Source organism: Myxocyprinus asiaticus, chromosome 48 (genome assembly GCF_019703515.2).
Source record: "Myxocyprinus asiaticus isolate MX2 ecotype Aquarium Trade chromosome 48, UBuf_Myxa_2, whole genome shotgun sequence".
Taxonomy (NCBI): domain Eukaryota; kingdom Metazoa; phylum Chordata; class Actinopteri; order Cypriniformes; family Catostomidae; genus Myxocyprinus; species Myxocyprinus asiaticus.
In genome coordinates, this window is record NC_059391.1 from 3,669,377 (window position 1) to 3,687,363 (window position 17,987).

The 17,987-nt window shown below is 44.7% G+C and overlaps 1 protein-coding gene across 2 annotated transcripts in view; it reads right to left on the minus strand.

Moving 5' to 3' along the window:
• Positions 1-17,987, minus strand: part of LOC127437467 (uncharacterized) — a 108,479-nt gene that overhangs the window by 52,822 nt on the left and 37,670 nt on the right. The window lies entirely within an intron of this gene.

Here is a 17,987-nt window from a genome sequence, read left to right on the forward strand (position 1 = left end):
AGCCACGTGATAAGATGCGTGGATTGATGTCTCAGATGCAGAGGTAACTGAGATTCATCCTCCGCCACCCAGATTGAGGCGAGTCACTACGCCTCCATGAGAACCTAGAGCGCATTGGGAACTGGACATTCCAAATTGGGGAGAAAAAAAAAAGGGTTTAGGTTAGAGGTAAAGTTGTATCATACTGCCCCACACTACTTCATGGTATGATATTAGAAACATACAAAGAAACAAATGAAAGTTTGAAGAGGAAAAGCAGGAGGGAGCAATGAGGTTTGTGTCAGAGACAGGGATCCTGTGGCATTGCCCCACGGTGATCTTTGACCCCATGTTAAAGGCAGAGCGTGCAGAAAGATGGGGCAAAGCGTCTGCAGATCAAAAAGAAGCTGACAGATGAAGGCGAGAGGTCTGCGTGACCTTGACTCTTAAAATTCAACTGCGTCTCCAGAACAGAAAACACTGATGTGACTCCATTCATCTGTGTCTGTTACCAGAGAACATGAGCTGCTAATTAAAGACAGCTCATTAGAAAGCAACCAGATACAGCAACACATATACTCACACGTCTAAAGCGGTAAATCTGAATCTATGTGAAAAAAAAACAAGGTAAACGGTAGGATAAATTAGTAGAAGAATATATTAGTCGTGCTTGACCATGCAAAATGTGTCCCCACTATGCTAAGATGTTGTGAGCGGTTGCCAGGGCATTGCTAGGGCATTGCTCTAGATATGTCTCAGGTCCCTCCTTTAATGTAAGTCTTTGAGATTTTTTCACCTGTTTTATCCAACATGATCACATGGGAAGTCGGCATGTTGTTTCCGAGAGTTCTGGTACCTTAGGATCAGCAACATTATGCCGACTCACTGACAAGCCCCATCTTCAATCAGACATTTTTGCATTAGCGTGTTTACCTTCCCTTGTGGCGCGACTGGAAGAGCGTTGCGTCAGCAGCGTGGAAGATCCGGTTTAGTTACCATGTAGAAAAAACAGAAATATACCTCTAACATTATATTTTTACTCCATGATGGTTAGGTTAGGTTTAGGTTTGGGTTTTGGTTGGGGGGGTTCAGTTTATAAAATTTGCATTCCTCTTCACTGTATTACAGTCTGTACAGCTAAAAACAACTCACTTCACAACTTGCTTTTAGCGCCCCTCCGTGGACATTTCACCCAAAAAAGGGAGCTAACACATGCCCATACACCCAACAACAGCTTTGGACACTGGGGGCAGTGTTTCAAAATTCGGTAAGCACAGACCGATTTTAGCTAAAGATTTCGATTTTTTTTTATATCATTATGGTTTTATCATCTACTGGATGAAAATCACAAGTCTTATAGGACTTACTTAGGAACGATACATCACACTTATCAACAAGATGCACAATATGAAGAATCGATCATGTCCATAGCACATTTTACAAACCAGTCCATTGAAGTAAAGGGAAAATAATTTGTAGAGCAACCTCTGTCTCTAACCTCAAGTATGTGTCACGGTCCTGTCACTCTGTTAATCTGGGTTTTTGTCTGACAGGACCATGGCATCATCATTCCATGTCTATCTTGTGTTTCGTTGTCTGTCTTCGTGTGAGCGCATGGCTTAATTTTTTTCCCTGCCATGCGCTCTTCGGTCTGTCTTGTGTTTCATGTCCAGAGCATGGTGTCTGGATCCTGACTTCCCTGTCTGGTTCGGTTTCGGTCGGTGTCGGGATCCGGACACTCATGCTCCATGTTTTGTCTGTCTTTGTGTCTGTCGCTCGTCTGTCGCTCGCGTTGCGCTCGCTTTGCGCTGCATGCCCGGGTCATGAGCTGTCTTCATGCTGTGCTGAGGTTCGGTCACTTCGGTCTTAAGTGTCGGGTTTGTATGTTGCTGAACTCTCACACGAGTGTCCTGTCTCATCTTGTCGCCTGTTGCGTGCATTGCGTGGCGTTTGCCTTGCGATATACGCTCAGGTTTTGTTCAGTGTGAGAGTGCGTGGCATTGCTTTGTTTGCCGTTGCTACGCATTCTCTCATCTTGTCTGTCGGTTGGCATGAGCGTATATTGCCTTATTGTCTTAGCAATATGCGCTCATGTCATTCGGGTGTTTTGAGTCTTGTGAGAGCACGTGGCTTTGTTTTGTTTCTGCATTGCCGCTTGTCTCTGTCTTACGTCATACCCCAACTCCTTGTTTGTCCATTATTAGTTTTATTAGTCACACCTGCCCTGTATTAACCTGTTTGATTTCCTTCCCTATTTAAGTCTCCTCATATGTGCTGTCCAGTGCCAGTTCATCTCGTGTGCTTGTTTATTCCAGTCAGTCTGTCGGTCGGTGTAGTTTATTCCTACCCATTCCGGTCGGTCCTGTTCCCAGCTGCCTTCTACCCAAGCCTGGATTTTTCCCCTACGGGGTAGTTTATGTTGGTTTTTTGTTTATTTTTTGTATAAAATAAATTCCCTTTATTTTTACTTTGTTTTTGGGTCCTGAGCCTTCTCTGATCTTGACAGTATGAGCAGTGTTGGCTAAGTTACACAAAAAAAAAGTAATCTACTACTAATAATTACTCCTATAAAAGTTGAATCCGATTACTTTACTGATTACTTCATTGAAAAGTAATCTCATTACTAATTACTTTACTTTTAAAGGAATAGTTCACCCAAAAATATTCTCTCATCATTTACTCACCCTCATGCCATCCCAGATGTGTATGACTTTCTTTCTTCTGCTGAACACAAACGAAGATTTTTAGATGAATGTTTCAGCTCTGTAGATCCATACAATACAAGTGAATGGTGATCAGATCTTTGCTGCCCCAAAAAAACACTAAGGAAACAGAAGTAATCCATATGACTCCAGTGGTTAAATCCACATATTCAGAAGCCATATAATAGGTAGGGTTGAGAAGATTTGTTTCTTTTTTTACTCTAAATCTCCACTTTCACTTTCACATCTGAAAGTTACATGGTGCCTGTTTAGTTTCACTTTTGAATCTGAAAGTTAAAGTGGAGATTTAGATTTAAAAAGGATTTAAATATTGTACTGTTTCTCACCCACACTTATTATATCACTTCAGAAAACATGCATTTAAACACTGGAGTCTTATGGATTACTGTTATGCTGCCTTTATTTGATATTAAAACCTGGTCACCATTCACTTGCATTGTGAGGACCAACAGAGCTGAAATATTCTTCTAAAAATTTCCATTTGTGTTCAGCAGTAGAAAGTCACACATTTGGGATGGAATGATGTAAATTTTGGAGTAAATGATGAGAAAATTTTAATTTTTGGGTGAACTATTCCTTTAAGCTACTTTGTAAAACACTTTTCACAGAAAAGCTTTCGTTTTTTTTGCTCTATAATGTCTATATTTTCTCTTTGTTCATTGTTGCATGCAAGTCACACTCTTCAGCTGTCACAGAAACTCAAAAAGACGAATATGAACATAATTCATGTTTTAAATTCTACATAAATAAAACTATTTTAAAAAATGTGTAACCCAAATTATGTACTTAAAGGTAATTAGCTTAATGAAAGTCAGTAACTGTAATCTAATAGCTAAAATTTTTAATGTGTTATACTCTTTTTGACTAAAATATTAGCAAGGGATAATGTACTCACACAATAAACCCCGACAGGGTGATCAGGACCCCAACGCGAAGTAGAGGACTCTTGTATCAGCCTAAAGGGGTTTATTTTGCGATAACGACTGACTGACTGACTGTACATTATCCTGCTTATTACATGGCTACTAACCAAATAAATAAATACATGGACATAAAATATTGATTTGCATTGAAATTAATTTAAGAAGAAAGAATTCGCTGAACAGCTGAAATCAACCTCCGGTTTGTGTCGGAGATCTGTTGGTGTTTACTCTGTGAAAATGACCATCTGACTCCTCATTATTCAGCCATTTACAAGACTTCTTGCCAAGTAAACAAATAAATCCACATGAAACATTTATTTGTGCTGAAATAGTGTAATTATGTGAGAAGAAAGAAATCGCTGAACAGTTGAACTCAACCTCTGGTTGGAGTCGGAGTTCTGTTGGTGTTTACTTTGTAAAATTGACCTCTGACTCTTCATTATTCAGCCTATTACAAGACTACTTGCCAAAAAAATAAATAAATAAATGCACATGAAACATTGATTTAAATTGAAATTATTTTATCAGTTTACTTGTAGAGATCGCACAGTAATCCGAGAAGCAGGAGAGATGGCTCACAGAACCCGGATTAACGGTCTGATACGTCTAAATCCCTGGATGAGCGGTTGTTACACAGCAATATCTGACCGCTGGATGGCAGCATTTACCAATCAGAATCGAGTGTTCCAGAGAGCCGTGTAATAACAGTAATTAATTCCTTTGTAATCAGACTACAACCGGCACCAAGTATGAGCAATAGTAATATTGATGCTAGCCTTACCATCAATGAAAAAATGTTTAATCAGTTCAGTTTTGTAAAGTGTTCAGATAAACACTTTTGCTGTTTTAAAATCTAGTGAGCTGCCTATCGATACAGAATTGTTGATCAAATGCACATTCAAAACATTCAAATAGAACATTCAAATGCACCTATGATGAACAAAATGCTATGGCTCATATGTTTGAGCTTGACAATGGACAAAATAATTGCTGGAAACTTAAGTTGTGGAAGAACAAAGCTGATTCCTGTAGCAAATACATCACAAACACACTCATATATACATCCCATGATGCCTTGTGTGGAGGAAATCCCTGCTGTGAGAGGGCAGACCCCAATAACGAGATCCATAAAAATAACTGTGACATCCTGTTGCTATAGTCAACAAACAGCGAGATGATTGATGAAGACAAACTGCTGCAGTGATGAACACTGTGTGATGTCTCTTTAAGATGCCTCAGTCCTCACTGACACATGAAAGGAGCTGAACACTCTCTCTCAGACAGATCAGATATCAGAGCGCTCCGTTTCTCACTCCAGGTGTTGTTGTTTTTTTTTTCAGCAACTTGTTCAAGTTTACATGTCTCAAGTCTCCAAGAGGCCATTTTTATTGAAAAACTATGTGAACACAGCCACTATATGCTATGAAAATAGAGCAAATGTGTCACATTGGATAACAGCTGATAATTTCCATAAAGAACAATCTTCATTTCAAATATTGAGTTGTGCTTACAATTATTTAGTGCGAGTATCTCTGTGCCAATTATGCCAACAACATGTTAGGTCATGTAAACATCTTCAAATCAACATGAAACTCTGTTTGCAACCCATTTTACTTCCATAATCTGACATATTTGAAAGTTAAACAAGGTAATTAAAGAAAAAAATATGGGGCAGGACAGTCATCCATCGAGAACTGATTGGATGGTAAAAAGTGGGCGTTAAATACAGGGGTGTAAAGTAATGAATGGAGGAGTGCGACAGGCCCGAAGTCGCAACAGCAAGTGAAAAAAGTCATTGTTGTTGTAGTGTTTATTATCGCGGCCAGGAAACTGCCACGATATGTTTAACGAGTTATGTAAAAATAATTTCGCAAACATTTTTAATTGGGACCCTGCCTCTTTTACCTGGACCACATATCCCCAGTGCACCACAAGGATGCCAGATTTCCCCTTTATTTTGGACACTGTTCCCCATGGACACTTTATTCCACATTTTGGACTATTTTATGTTTGTATTATTTCTAGCAAAGTCCTCTCCAAGGTCTGACACCACACCCACTGTGTCTGTCTCTTGTTAACCCCGCCAAACAAGCCATTTGAAAAATTCTTTATGTTGTTGTTGAAGAACGTCTTAGCAAAACAAATTAATGCAAATGTTTTCTATGTGTGGGCTGTTTTGGAAATGCAGCATTTCTGCTAACAACAACAATATGCTATATATCACATGTGAGTTGGAGGTGAATCAGGTCTATTCTTGAACATGTGAAGTGTTGTTTAAGCTCTCTAAACCCCATGGCCTTGTGAAGTCATCGCAACATGCTCTCACTGAAGGTGCTGCTTCAGACAGTGAATGCTAACGTGGAAACAGCTGAACTGGGACGCTGGTTTTTTTAGTGCTGGCACATAGAGAGAATGAGACAGAGGTCAATGTCCCGCTCGCCGGGAGAGCAGATACCACATCAGCAAGTTTTATGCCCTTTGTCTGGACGCTGGGGATGGAGCTAGAACACACAGAAACTCATCTTGATGAATGAAGCTAAGCTAGCTACGCTAAGCTAATGTTTTTTTTTTTTTCTGCACTACTAAACAGGTATCTTAGAAACAATTCCTCAATCCTTGTGCATTTAAAAAAGAAACATAATCTGATATAGTAATTGTACCACTACAGAACTTAAAACCATATTAACCAATTGGTTTTCTGTGACATATTTTGCCAACAGATATTTAGCAATGCATGTAAGAATGTGTTCATTCTAACAGCATGTACTAAGAATGTTTTCTTTCTGAATAAAGTAGGTAAGGTTGAGGTCAGGGTACGAACCCTGCTAAGAATTTATCACCACAACATAAAATTAACAAGAGAAAGGAGCTGTAATTGGCAGGCCAGTTGCTACCCTGCCAATAAAGTTTACAGCAAAGTTAAAATGAAAGTTTACAAGAGACAAACTCCCCTCGTTTATTCTCAAATTAATGTCTCTGGTGTTTTATGGTTCTGTTGCCTTCTGACATCCATTTTGAAAGAAGTGCCCAGTAGCAAGTTTATGATGTAATTTATAATGTGGCCTCAAAATTCATGGGCATAAATCATAAGTGCCCTGTATTTGATTCTGTGTTCTGACTTTGCGATGGATTTTTGCCTATTAACGTAAAAGAATAGTTTACCCAAAAAGTTTAATTCTGTCATAATTTCGCATGTCTTTCCAAACCTCTATGAATTACTGTACCTTCTTCTGTTGAACACTACAGACACTGTTAAGCACTGTCAAAAATGACAAAAAGCAGCATAGAAGTAGTTCATATGACTTGTGCACTATATTTCAATCCTTCTGAATCCATACAAAAATGTATCCTTCACTGTATCTCACAAATCTCATTCGCATTTCTGAATATGGGTCAATGATGTGACGCTCACTTTTTTTATTGATCTACTAAGTTATTAAAAAAATACATTAAAATTGCAAATCAAACAAAACAAGAACTTAAATACACCTCTTCCATGATAAACATGTTTTCAATTTTCAAGTATATTTAAAAACTGTTTTTTTTTTTTTTTTTTATTATTAATGATTAAGTTATACACTCACATGAAAACCATTGTTTTTTAGTGACATGTTCAAACCTGGCAAGTTGCACATGCAAGAACTAATGTCATGTCTGCACTTTTCCTTTAATAAATAATTTTTTTAAATGTGTTCAGAAACCAACATCACAATGGTGTAACAAAACAGCAACTTACATGCCAGAAGATATTGTCATATTCTGTTATATTGACCAGTATCTTTCTAAAGCAATAAAATGGTATATACGGGCATGTTCATGGGTGTCTCAGTTGGGCGTGTTGTGTCGTCTCTCACTGTGTGTGTATTAATGAGTTTTTCCTTCATCAATGACACTCAGGGTCACGCCGCTGACGGTAAAGTTCACAGCCCTGCTTACAGCACAGGTGAGCGATGCTCAGGGAAGAGGTGTCACCTCCACGATAATTAAAAAATGCAAGCATTCACTAAGGGGGCTGTCCTTCAACCCGCCTTCACGCTGTTCAGGGAGAACACTTTTTATACACTCATGGTTTGAGAAATGTGCAAAGATGCCTAAAATAGCACACAGTCCTCTCACCCAAACACTGTGTGGTGTTATTGATTTAGGGTAATAACAGTTCCTTATGTGAAATGCTGTGTGATGTATTCTGATGTAATATAACCACATTTGATGATAATTAAATGAGTTTACGCATTGGGTATTTATAAATCTGTAGTCCTAGATGCTGATTGGTCAATAAAGTGTTCCAGCTACATGATATAATAGCAGCTATTGTGTGAAACCCCTGTTCACCAGCTATTGTGGATATCATTGCACATCACCAATAGAGGCCAAATATTTACATTAGTTCACATATCAGGGACTAGATTGTCTAGAGAAAGGGTGGCACTAAAGCATTTTATAACATTTAAGTAAAAATCAGTATCCTTTCCTGCTGTAGAAATAAGCTTAAAAAACCTAAACACAGAAAATCAACATGCTGCTTGTTCATGTACCCTGAAATCGATCCCATACTGCTGAGTTTCTGACAAACGCTGGCCCACATCAGACATTTTTGCATCAATTCAAAAGTGTTTGAAAGTGACCTTTCCTGTGTTGTGACTGATAGTGCACGTGCAATCTCCACTACATGGGTTCTGGTCCCACAGAAACCAGGAAGTAAACATGTTCACTCAAAGATACAGGTTCTTGTGCCATGGTAACCAGGAAGAAATAGCGCTCACTCCAAGACATGGGTTCTGGTCAAGTGGAAACCAGGAAGTAATCATGCACACTCCAAGATACAGATTCTAGTACCATGGTAACCAGAAAGTAATCAAGTTTGCTCTGAGACATGGATTCTGGTCCCCTGGAAACTAGGAAGTCATCAATTTTGCTCTGAGACATGGGTACTGGTCCTGCGGAAACCAGGAAATAATCACATTCCCTCCAAACATGGGTTCTGGTACCCTAGAAACCAGAAAGCAATCATGCTTACTGATTCAAGTTTGCTCTGAGACACATTTTCTGGTCCTGTGGGAACCAGGAAGTAATCAAATTCACTCTGAGACATGGGTTCTGGTCCCATGGAAGCCAGGAAGTAATCAAGTTTGCTCCAAGACATGGGTTCTGGTCCTGCAGAAACCAGGAAGTAATCAAATTCACTCTGAGATATGGGCTCTGGTCCCGTGGAAACCAGGAAGTAATCAAGATTGTTCTGAGACATGCATTCTTTTCCTGCGGAAATCAGGAAGTAATGAAATTCTCTCCAAACACGGGTTCTGGTCCCCTGCAAACCAGGAAGTAATCAAATTCACTCTGAGACATGGGTTCTTGTCTTATAGAAACTAGGAAGTAAACAAATTCACTCTGAGACATGGGTTCTGGTCCTGTGGAAACCAAGAATTAATCAAATTCACACTGATACATAGGTTCTGGTCCCGTGGAAGCCAGGAAGTAATCAAGTTTGCTCTGAGACACGGATTCTGGTCCCCTGGAAACCAGAAAGCAATCATGCTCACTCTGAGACACGGGTTCTGGTCCAGTGGAAGCCAGGAAGTAATCAAGTTTGCTCTGAGACACGGATTCTGGTCCCCTGGAAACCAGAAAGCAATCATGCTCACTCCGAGACACAGGTTCTGGTCCAGTGGAAGCCAGGAAGTAATAAAGTTCGCTCTGAGACATGGTTTCTGGTCCCGTGGAAGCCAGGAAGTAAGGGAAATTAGAGGGTTTGTGGAAATTTGTCCATTCTTTCTGATTGCCATTGGGAAATTAGTTGCTGTGATGGATCGTACTCAGTTCATGTACCGCCGTGAGCCCTCAGTATTATATGCCAAATGGACATTTTCTCTTTTCGGGGCTTTTCCAAGGTAATCCTCGAAGGACCCCTTTTAATTGGGAAATGGACAAAGATAGGGGGCAACGTTGAGCTGCATGTGGTCTCCCAACTGACCACCAAGACCAGCAGAGTCCCACGGAACCACTATTTGTCCCCTAACCAACTATTTTTCCCAAATGACCCCTGAGACCCCCTGGCCACCCGGGCCACACCTCCACTATTTGTCCCCTAACCGATTATTTGGACACAACTCAGAAAGGTCCAAATGACTCAAATTTTGAGCTTATCAGGGGGCCCCTAGACAGTGTGCAAAGTTTCAAGGCTCTGTGACTTGGTGAAGTGTTCATTTGACCCATCCTGGGACTGTATGTGTTTATTTTTCATTAAATAGTTTTGTTGATTTTTTTAGTACTTCCCAGTCGATGAGGGACACAGCTTTTTGATATGTTGTCTCTTAAGGCCCAACGATAAAGCATTCGAAGCCCCCAGGTCTTAGCACCAAATTTAACCCCATTCATGAAACCGGTATAGAATTGCATTGGTTTAATGGGCAAGTGGGACGTCTAGAAAAGGGAGTTCTGAAGGCAACAGGACCTTGAAACTTGAGATCCTAGACCATCAGCCCCCCCCCCCCCCCAATCAGGTCTTAGAATTTGTAGGCCATGGGTGCTTGCTAAATATTAAAGCCTCTGATGAATATACTGCTGCACACGGGCCTTCAAGTCAGACTGTCTCATTAATTCCTATGACAGGCAGAGATATCTGTTGAAAATAATGAAAAAATTGTTTTTGCATCCTAGGCCTTAGTCCTCTTATTATGTTGATAAGGGGCACTCGACGTGTCACCGTGCAAAATTTGGGGTCTGTAGGACCTCACAGAGCGATGCTATAAGGCATCCAAAGTAGAATTTATGCCATTAATTTTCACTAGCGGCTTGGTGGACACCACTCATAAAGCACCAAATGACTCCAATTTGAAATCTATAGGTTCTCAGGGGTCCCTTAGACAGTTTGAAGTCTGAATGACTTTAAGTGCTTAATTTGCTGACTTGTGAATGAAAAGTGACATTTATTTTTCTATAATATTATTTTTTTTACAGTACTTCCCAATCTCTGTGGGACACGGCTTTTTAATATGTTTTTTCTGAGGGCTCAGCGATGAAGCATTCGAAGCCCCCGGGTCTTAGCACCAAATTTAAGGCTGTCCACAAACCCCTATGAAATTGCATTGCTTTAATGGACGAGTGGGACGTCTGGAAAAGATGGGTCAAAAGGTCACAGAATCTTGAAACTCCAGATCCTAAAGCCTCTGGGGACTCCAAATCGGACCCCAAAATTTGCATAACAAAAATTCCCACAAAGACCTAACAGTTAGTCATATTTAAAATGTAAGTTTATTTAATACAATTTCTGTGTTCTTTAATACAATGATACATCAAACTGTAAGTAATTCACCAATGTCAACATATGTGATTTAGACTTCTGCAACAAAATCAAAAAATCCGCAAAGTTCTTGAGCGGAAGGTGACAGTGGACCAGTTGAGGCAGCTAAGGGCCAGCAACCCAGCTTGGAAGTGGACACAACCTCCACCACGCAGACACTCTGCAAGATCTTTTTTAAACACTTTATAATGTTTAACCTGTAAATAAATTATCTATTTTTTATATTACAAATATAACAACAAATATTGTTGTTGTTGTTGTTGTTTTTGTTATGTTCTAATACTGTTATGAATATTGTTAATCACATTATTATTGTTGTTATTCTAAATCATGTTCATATGTTTTTATCATACTAATGTTGTTCAATAAACTATTTATTCTAGTTCTTGGTCATGTTGATCATTTTGTTCTTATTAATTGTGTTCTTCGATTGAATAAAAAATTAATAATTTGAAATGTTTTTCAATTATATTTTGCTCACCAGCTTTATCAGTATTTAATGTGCTTCAAATATATGGTTGTAGCGTTCCGAGTGCTAAATATGTGGTTTCATCAATAAAAACCATAAGGCTTATGTATAATAAAATAAATAAATTGTCAATAGACCTAGGTCTTTGGGGTCAAACTGGGCAAAACATTTGGTTAGGGGGCAGATAGTGGGTCTGTGGATGGCCCCGCTCCCTCCAGGTGGTCCGGGGGTCTTAGGGGTCAAAGTGGGAAAAATAGTTTGTTAGAGGCCAGATAGTGGGTCTGTGGATGGTCTTGCCTCCACCCGGGTGGTCCGGGGGTCTTTGGGGATCCATGAGGGGATAAAGTCCCATTCAGCCATTAAATTAATGGCGAAGACACCCATTCATTTAAGCCAGTGGTGGGACGTGAGGCCGCCACACCATGGGTGAAGGCTGAACTGCAGAGGAAATGCTCAATTGGGGGAATTTCTTTAAACGCCCATAGCAGGGGTCTGTGGGGTCCGAGATGCGACGCACCATCTCAGATCATCCCCGCGGGCTACCCGGAATGAAACACCGTTGGCACCCTGTCCACGAAAAAGTTTGGGGGTCTGGTGTGTGGCGCCCCACGAACCCACATCCATTTCCCCATTTCCTAAAGGCTACGATGCCACCTGTCAAAAACCTTGGCCTTATGTAAGTAATCATGTTTGATCGGAGACACAGGTTCTGGTCCTGAGGAAGCCTGGAAGAAATCAAGTTTGCTCGGAGACATGTGTTCTGGTCCTGTGGAAACCAGGAAGTAATGAAATTCTCTCCAAACACAGGTTCTGGTCCCCTGGAATCCAGAAAGCAATCATGCTCACTCCGAGCCATGGGTTCTGGTCCTGTGTAAGCCAGAAAGTAACACATTTTGCTCTTTGAAATGAGTTTTTGTCCCATGGAAGCCAGGAAGTAATCAAGTTTGCTTGAGACATTGGTCCTGGTCCTGTGGAAGCTAGGAAGTAATAAAGTTTGCTCTGAGACATTGGTTCTGGTCCTGTGGAAGCCAAGAAGTAATAAAGTTTGCTCTGAGACATGGTTTGTGGTCCTGTAGAAGCCAGGAAGTAATCATGTTTCTCTTAGACATGGTTTGTGGTCCTGTGGAAACCAGGAAGTAATGAAATTCAATCTGAAACATGGGTTCTTGTCCCATAGAAACTAGGAAGTAATCAAGTTCACTCTGAGACATGGGCTCTGGTACCGTGGAAACCAGGAAGTAATAAAATTCACTTTGAGACATGGGTGCTGGTCCTGCGAAAACCAGAAAGTAATGAAATTCAGTCTGAAACATGGGTTCTTGTCCCGTAGAAACGTTATGGTTACTGGTGTATCCTCCGTTCCCTGATGGAGGGAACGAGACGTTGGTGTCGATGTAGTGACACTAGGGGTCACTCTTGGGAGCCTGAGACACCTCTGGTCTTTGATAAAAGGCCAATGAAAATTGGCGAGTGGTATTTGCATGCCACTCCCCCGAACATACGGGTATAAAAGGAGCTGGTATGCAACCACTCATTCAGGTTTTACGCTGAGGAGCCGATATAAGGTCCGGCCATTTCAGCGGGTAGTTCAGCGTTGTGGCAGGAGGGACCAACGTCTCGTTCCCTCCATCAGGGAACGGAGGTTACACCAGTAACCATGATGTTCCCTATCTGTCACTCACTCGACATTGGTGTCGATGTAGTGACACTAGGGGTCCCTATACAAAACGCCACATGGCTGAACTGTGTTACGTGAACTGGCGGTGTGTGGTGGGCAGACTTGCTGTGTGCCTCATAGTCAGCACACCAGGTCAACACGTAACCTCCCCAACACAGTTATGAGTGTCGAACGGCCCTTTTTGGTTGACTACCCAAAGATAGAGACAGGCTTAACCCAGTCGTGGCCTCTTTTCCCCTTCTCTTTTTCCACTCCCTAAAAAAGAAGGGGGACTATCCGACTGGGCCACCAGGTCTAGTCGGGGGGTGTCCCTCCCAAGGAGAGGACACCGCGGAGACCACACCTCGCCCCAAGAGAGGGGGGATATTTAAGTGTAAGAATATGTCACATGGTCTTTCCAACCATGTGGAGAGCCTTCAAGGTAGATCCTGCCCAATGGGGGAGGAGTTACTACAAACATGGAGACTGGGGCAGAGGGGCTCTGCCCAAGGAAGACACAGTTTGCCAGCAGGGAAACGAATTAGCGGAAGATATAGATCGCATGGGGTTAGCCTTACAGGGAACCGCCACATGCGGAGCACCTACCCCAGAACCGGGCTATTAGTTAGCGTGTGTACTGGGCCGGCAGCGAGTCTCTCCAAAAACTCGACTGCCACAGGGCTCAGAGGAAGTCAACCAGGGAACAAATTTTGTGAACACTACTGGGAATTAACAGTGCACGTCTTCAGCAAGCGATACACCCGGCCGGCTATCCTGGGCTTATCCGCTTGTTGCGTGCCACTACCCGGGATGAAACCGGTTCCACCCGGAGGTTGTAGAACCTTGCAAAGGTGTTGGGTGTTGCCCAGCCCGCTGCTCTGCAAATGTCTGTTAGAGAGGCACACCACGGGTAGAATGGGCTCGTAGCCCTACTGGGGGCGGCATGTTTTGGGCGAGATATGCCATAGTTATGGAGTCAATGAGCCAGTGGGCGATCCTCTGCTTGGAGACAGCGCTTCCTTTCCGCTGTGCACCAAAAGCAGACAAAGAGCTGCTCAGAGATTCTAAAGCTCTGCGTGCGATCCAAATAGATGCGTAAAGCACACACCGGACACAGCGATGACAGAGCTGGGTCTGCCTCCTCCTGGGGCAGCACTTGCAGGTTCACCACCTAGTCCCTAAAGGAGTGGTGGGAACCTTGGGCACATAGCCCGGTCAGGGTCTCAGGATCACGTGAGTGTAACCCGGACCGAACTCCAGGCACGTTTCACTGACAGAGAACGCTTGCAGGTCACTTACCCTCTTGATGGAAGTGAGCGCAGTCAGGAGGGCAGTCTTCAAGGAGAGTGCCTTAAGCTCGGCTGACTTCAAAGCTCAAAGGGGGCTCTCTGTAGACCCTGAAGAACTACAGAGGTCCGATGAGGGAACGAGGCGCGGCCTGGAGGGATTCAGCCTCCTGGCGCCTCTTAGGAACCTGATGATCAGATCATGCTTCCCTAAGGACTTACCGTCAACTGCGTCGTGGTGTGCTGCTATGGCAGCAATGTACACCTTCGAGGTGGAAGGGGACAGCCTCCCTTCCAACCTCTCTTGCAGGAAGGAAAGCACTGATCTGACTGCGCATCTCTGGGGGTCTTCCTGATGGGAAGAACACCACTTAATGAACAGATGCCACTTAAAGGCATACAGGCGCCTCGTAGAGGGAGCCCTAGCCTGAGTGAACGTGTCTACCATCGCAGGTGGGAGACAGCTTAGGTCTTCCGCGTTCCATCCAGGGGCCAGACATGAAGATTCCAGAGGTCTGGGCGCGGGTGCCGGATGGTGCCCCTTCCCTGAGAAAGAAGGTCCTTCCTCAGGGGAATTTGCCCGGGGGGAGCTGTCGCGAGGAGCGTGAAGTCCGAGCACCACGTCTGGCGGGCCAGTAGGGTGCTTACCAGGACGACCTTCTCCTTGTCCTCCCTGACCTTGCACAGGGTCTCTGCAAGCAGGCTCACTGGGGGAAAACGCATATTTGCGAATGCCAGGACCAGCTGTGTGCCAGTGTGTCTATGCCCGGCGAAGTGAATCGTGCAGCCGAGTCGGACGGTCCAGACCAGCCCTCGTGACGGATTGGAAGGCGCAAGCCATGCGTCCAAGTTCCGCGCAAGGGGGACCAAAGGGACAACGTCATCGGATGTACCAGCAGGTGGGGCCTCGTGGCGGGGCGGAGCTCGAGGTGTCACACCACATCGTGGCCGTGCTGAGTCTAAGGACATCGAAGCATTTACCTGGCTCCTTGTGACCACCCCCGGAACAGCCTGGGATGGGGGAGGAAGAGGCCTGTCCTCGTGACCCGTGGAGACTGTCACATCGGGGGCAGATTTGTGCCACAGCTGGGCGCTCAGGTGTGGGAGACCGCCGCTGGAGCGCCAACCTGCCAAATGGAGTGGTGGACGGTGGTCGTAATGCCAGCTGTACACACCAGATACATGATCCAGGGAACAAGGAAACCACTCTTGCTGAGCTCTTGAGTACTGCAGTCACTTGGGCATGCAGCGCAATTAAATGCAAAAGGTAACAAAAAGATGAAGATCTGCTTACCAGCTCCAGAGCAGCGGGTTTCGTTGTACCTGGGTTGCCCGTCTCAAGGGTGCTTTGAAGCCTTTCACGGGTTCAGGGTGGCCGTGAGATGGGTGGTGTCTGCTTCCTGCAGTGGGCTCCACGCCGGGGCCGGGCCGAAGGGGCAGGCTGCGGCGGAGCTGGTGCAGTCACCGCAGGGGGACGCCCTTGGCAATGAGTAGATGGGGTGCGGGATCTTGAGCCGTGCCGGGGCAGGATATGCCGGCTAGCATCCATCTACTGCTCTACCATCGAGAACTGCTGGGCAAAGTCCTCGACGGTGTCGCCAAATAGGCCCGCCTGGTAAATGGGGGCAGCAAGGAATCGTGTCTTGTCGGCCTCATCCATCTTGACCAGGTTGAGCCAAAGGTGGCACTCCTGGACCACTAGTGTGGCCATTGTCTGCCCGAGAGACCGCGCCGTGACCTCCGTCGCTTGGAGAGCGAGGACGGTCGCCGAGCGCAGTTCCTGCATCAATCCCGGGGCGGAACTACCCTTGTGCAGTTCCTTTAGCGCCTTGGTGGACTTGCAGGAGAGCCATGGCATGCAGGGCGGAGGCGGCTTGTCCAGCGGCACCGTAGGCCTTGGCCGTCAGAGATGACATAAACCTACAGGCCTTGGACGGGGGCTTTGGGCACCCACGCCAGGTGGTGGCGCTCTGCGGGCATAGGTACGCCGCGAGCGCCTTTATCCACCGGGGATTGCCGAATAACCCTTGGCCGCCCCACCATCGAGGGTAGTGAGGGCGGGGAAGCTGAAAAGATCGGGACCGGGCAGTAAAAGGTGCCTCCCGTGACCTTGTCAGCTCTTCATGCACTTCCGGGAAGAAAGGAACGGGGGTGGGGCATGGCTTTGAGCGGCGCCGCGAGCCCAGGAACCAATCACCGAGCCGCGAGGGTTCAGGGAAGAGCAGTGAATTCACTCTAACCGATGCTCGCAGCTGCCCGGGAAAGCATGTCGTCATCTCCGCGTCAGCCTGTGACTGGGCGATCGACCCCGAAGGGAGGAGCCCAGCTGAGGCTTCCGACTGGACGAGCCCGCTCTCTGATGCTGCGCTCGAGAGCTCATCACTTTCGCGGGCTCCGAATAAGAGGTCGAACTCGCCGTGAGACGAGCCGGCGGACTCATCCGGAAGCCCGATCGGGGCAGAGGAGCGTGCTGGGGAATGGGAGGTCCGCGGGGGGATACCCGAGGCGGTCCCATTGGGGTCCCCAAATCGCCCCCAGTGCTAGCCGCGCTGGCCTCAAACCCATGGGTAAAAGGACCGAGGCGGGAGCCTCTGGGGTGGCTCGCTTTCTTACGAAGGCGAGCCGCGACCGCAACATTGCCATGGACATATTCTCGCAATGAGAACATGACCATCCATGAACGCTGTCTCCGCGTGAGCAGTGCCCAGACATGAAAGACAGTGATCGTGACCGTTAGAAGGCGAGAGATAACGAGCACAACCAGGAATAACGCACAATCAGAAAAGCATCTTTAAAAAGACGCGTCTTTAAAAAGACATTCCGTGTGTGCGCTCTTTTAGAGAGCGCACACACGCTCTCTAGTTTTTCTGCCGAAGCGCCCAGGGGCGTTCTCTGCAGTGCACCAGTGCAGAGGAGGGAGAAGCCGCTGAAATGCGCCGTCAGATCCAGCAGAGGTGAATGAACAGTAGTATTCAGCTCACTGAGCATGACCGTTCGGCTCCGAAGAGAAAATCTGAATGAGTGGTTGCATATCAGCTCCTTTTATACCTGTATGTTCGGGGGAGTGGCATGCAAATAACACTCGCCAATTTTCATTGGCCTTTTATCAAAGACCAGAGGTGTCTCGGGCTCCCAAGAGTGACCCCTAGTGTCACTACATCGACACCAATGTCAAGTGAGTGACAGATAGGGAACTAGGAAGTAATCAAGTTTACTCTGTGAGATGGGTTCTGGTCCTGCGGAAACCAGGAAGTAATCAAATTCACTCCAAGACATGGGCTTTGGTACCGTGGAAACCAGAAGTAATCAAATTCACTTTGAGACATGGGTTCTCGTCCTTTGGAAACCAGGAAGCAATCATCCTCACTCCGAGACATGGATTCTGGTCGTAATAAAGTTTGCTCTGAGACATGGATTCACATAAACAATGGTGAGTATTATCTGAATGTTGCATTTTTGCTTTAAAATTACCTTTTTACTCCACTTACAGGTTGGTTTAGGATTGGGGTTTGGGTTAGGATGTAGAGTTAATAAAAATCCTAATAATAAAATTCCCATTGACTATTGTATCTTTACAACTAAAAAATACAACTCGCTTTTGGCACCACCTTGTAGACATTTCACCTCAACAACACTTCCAATTTAGCCAC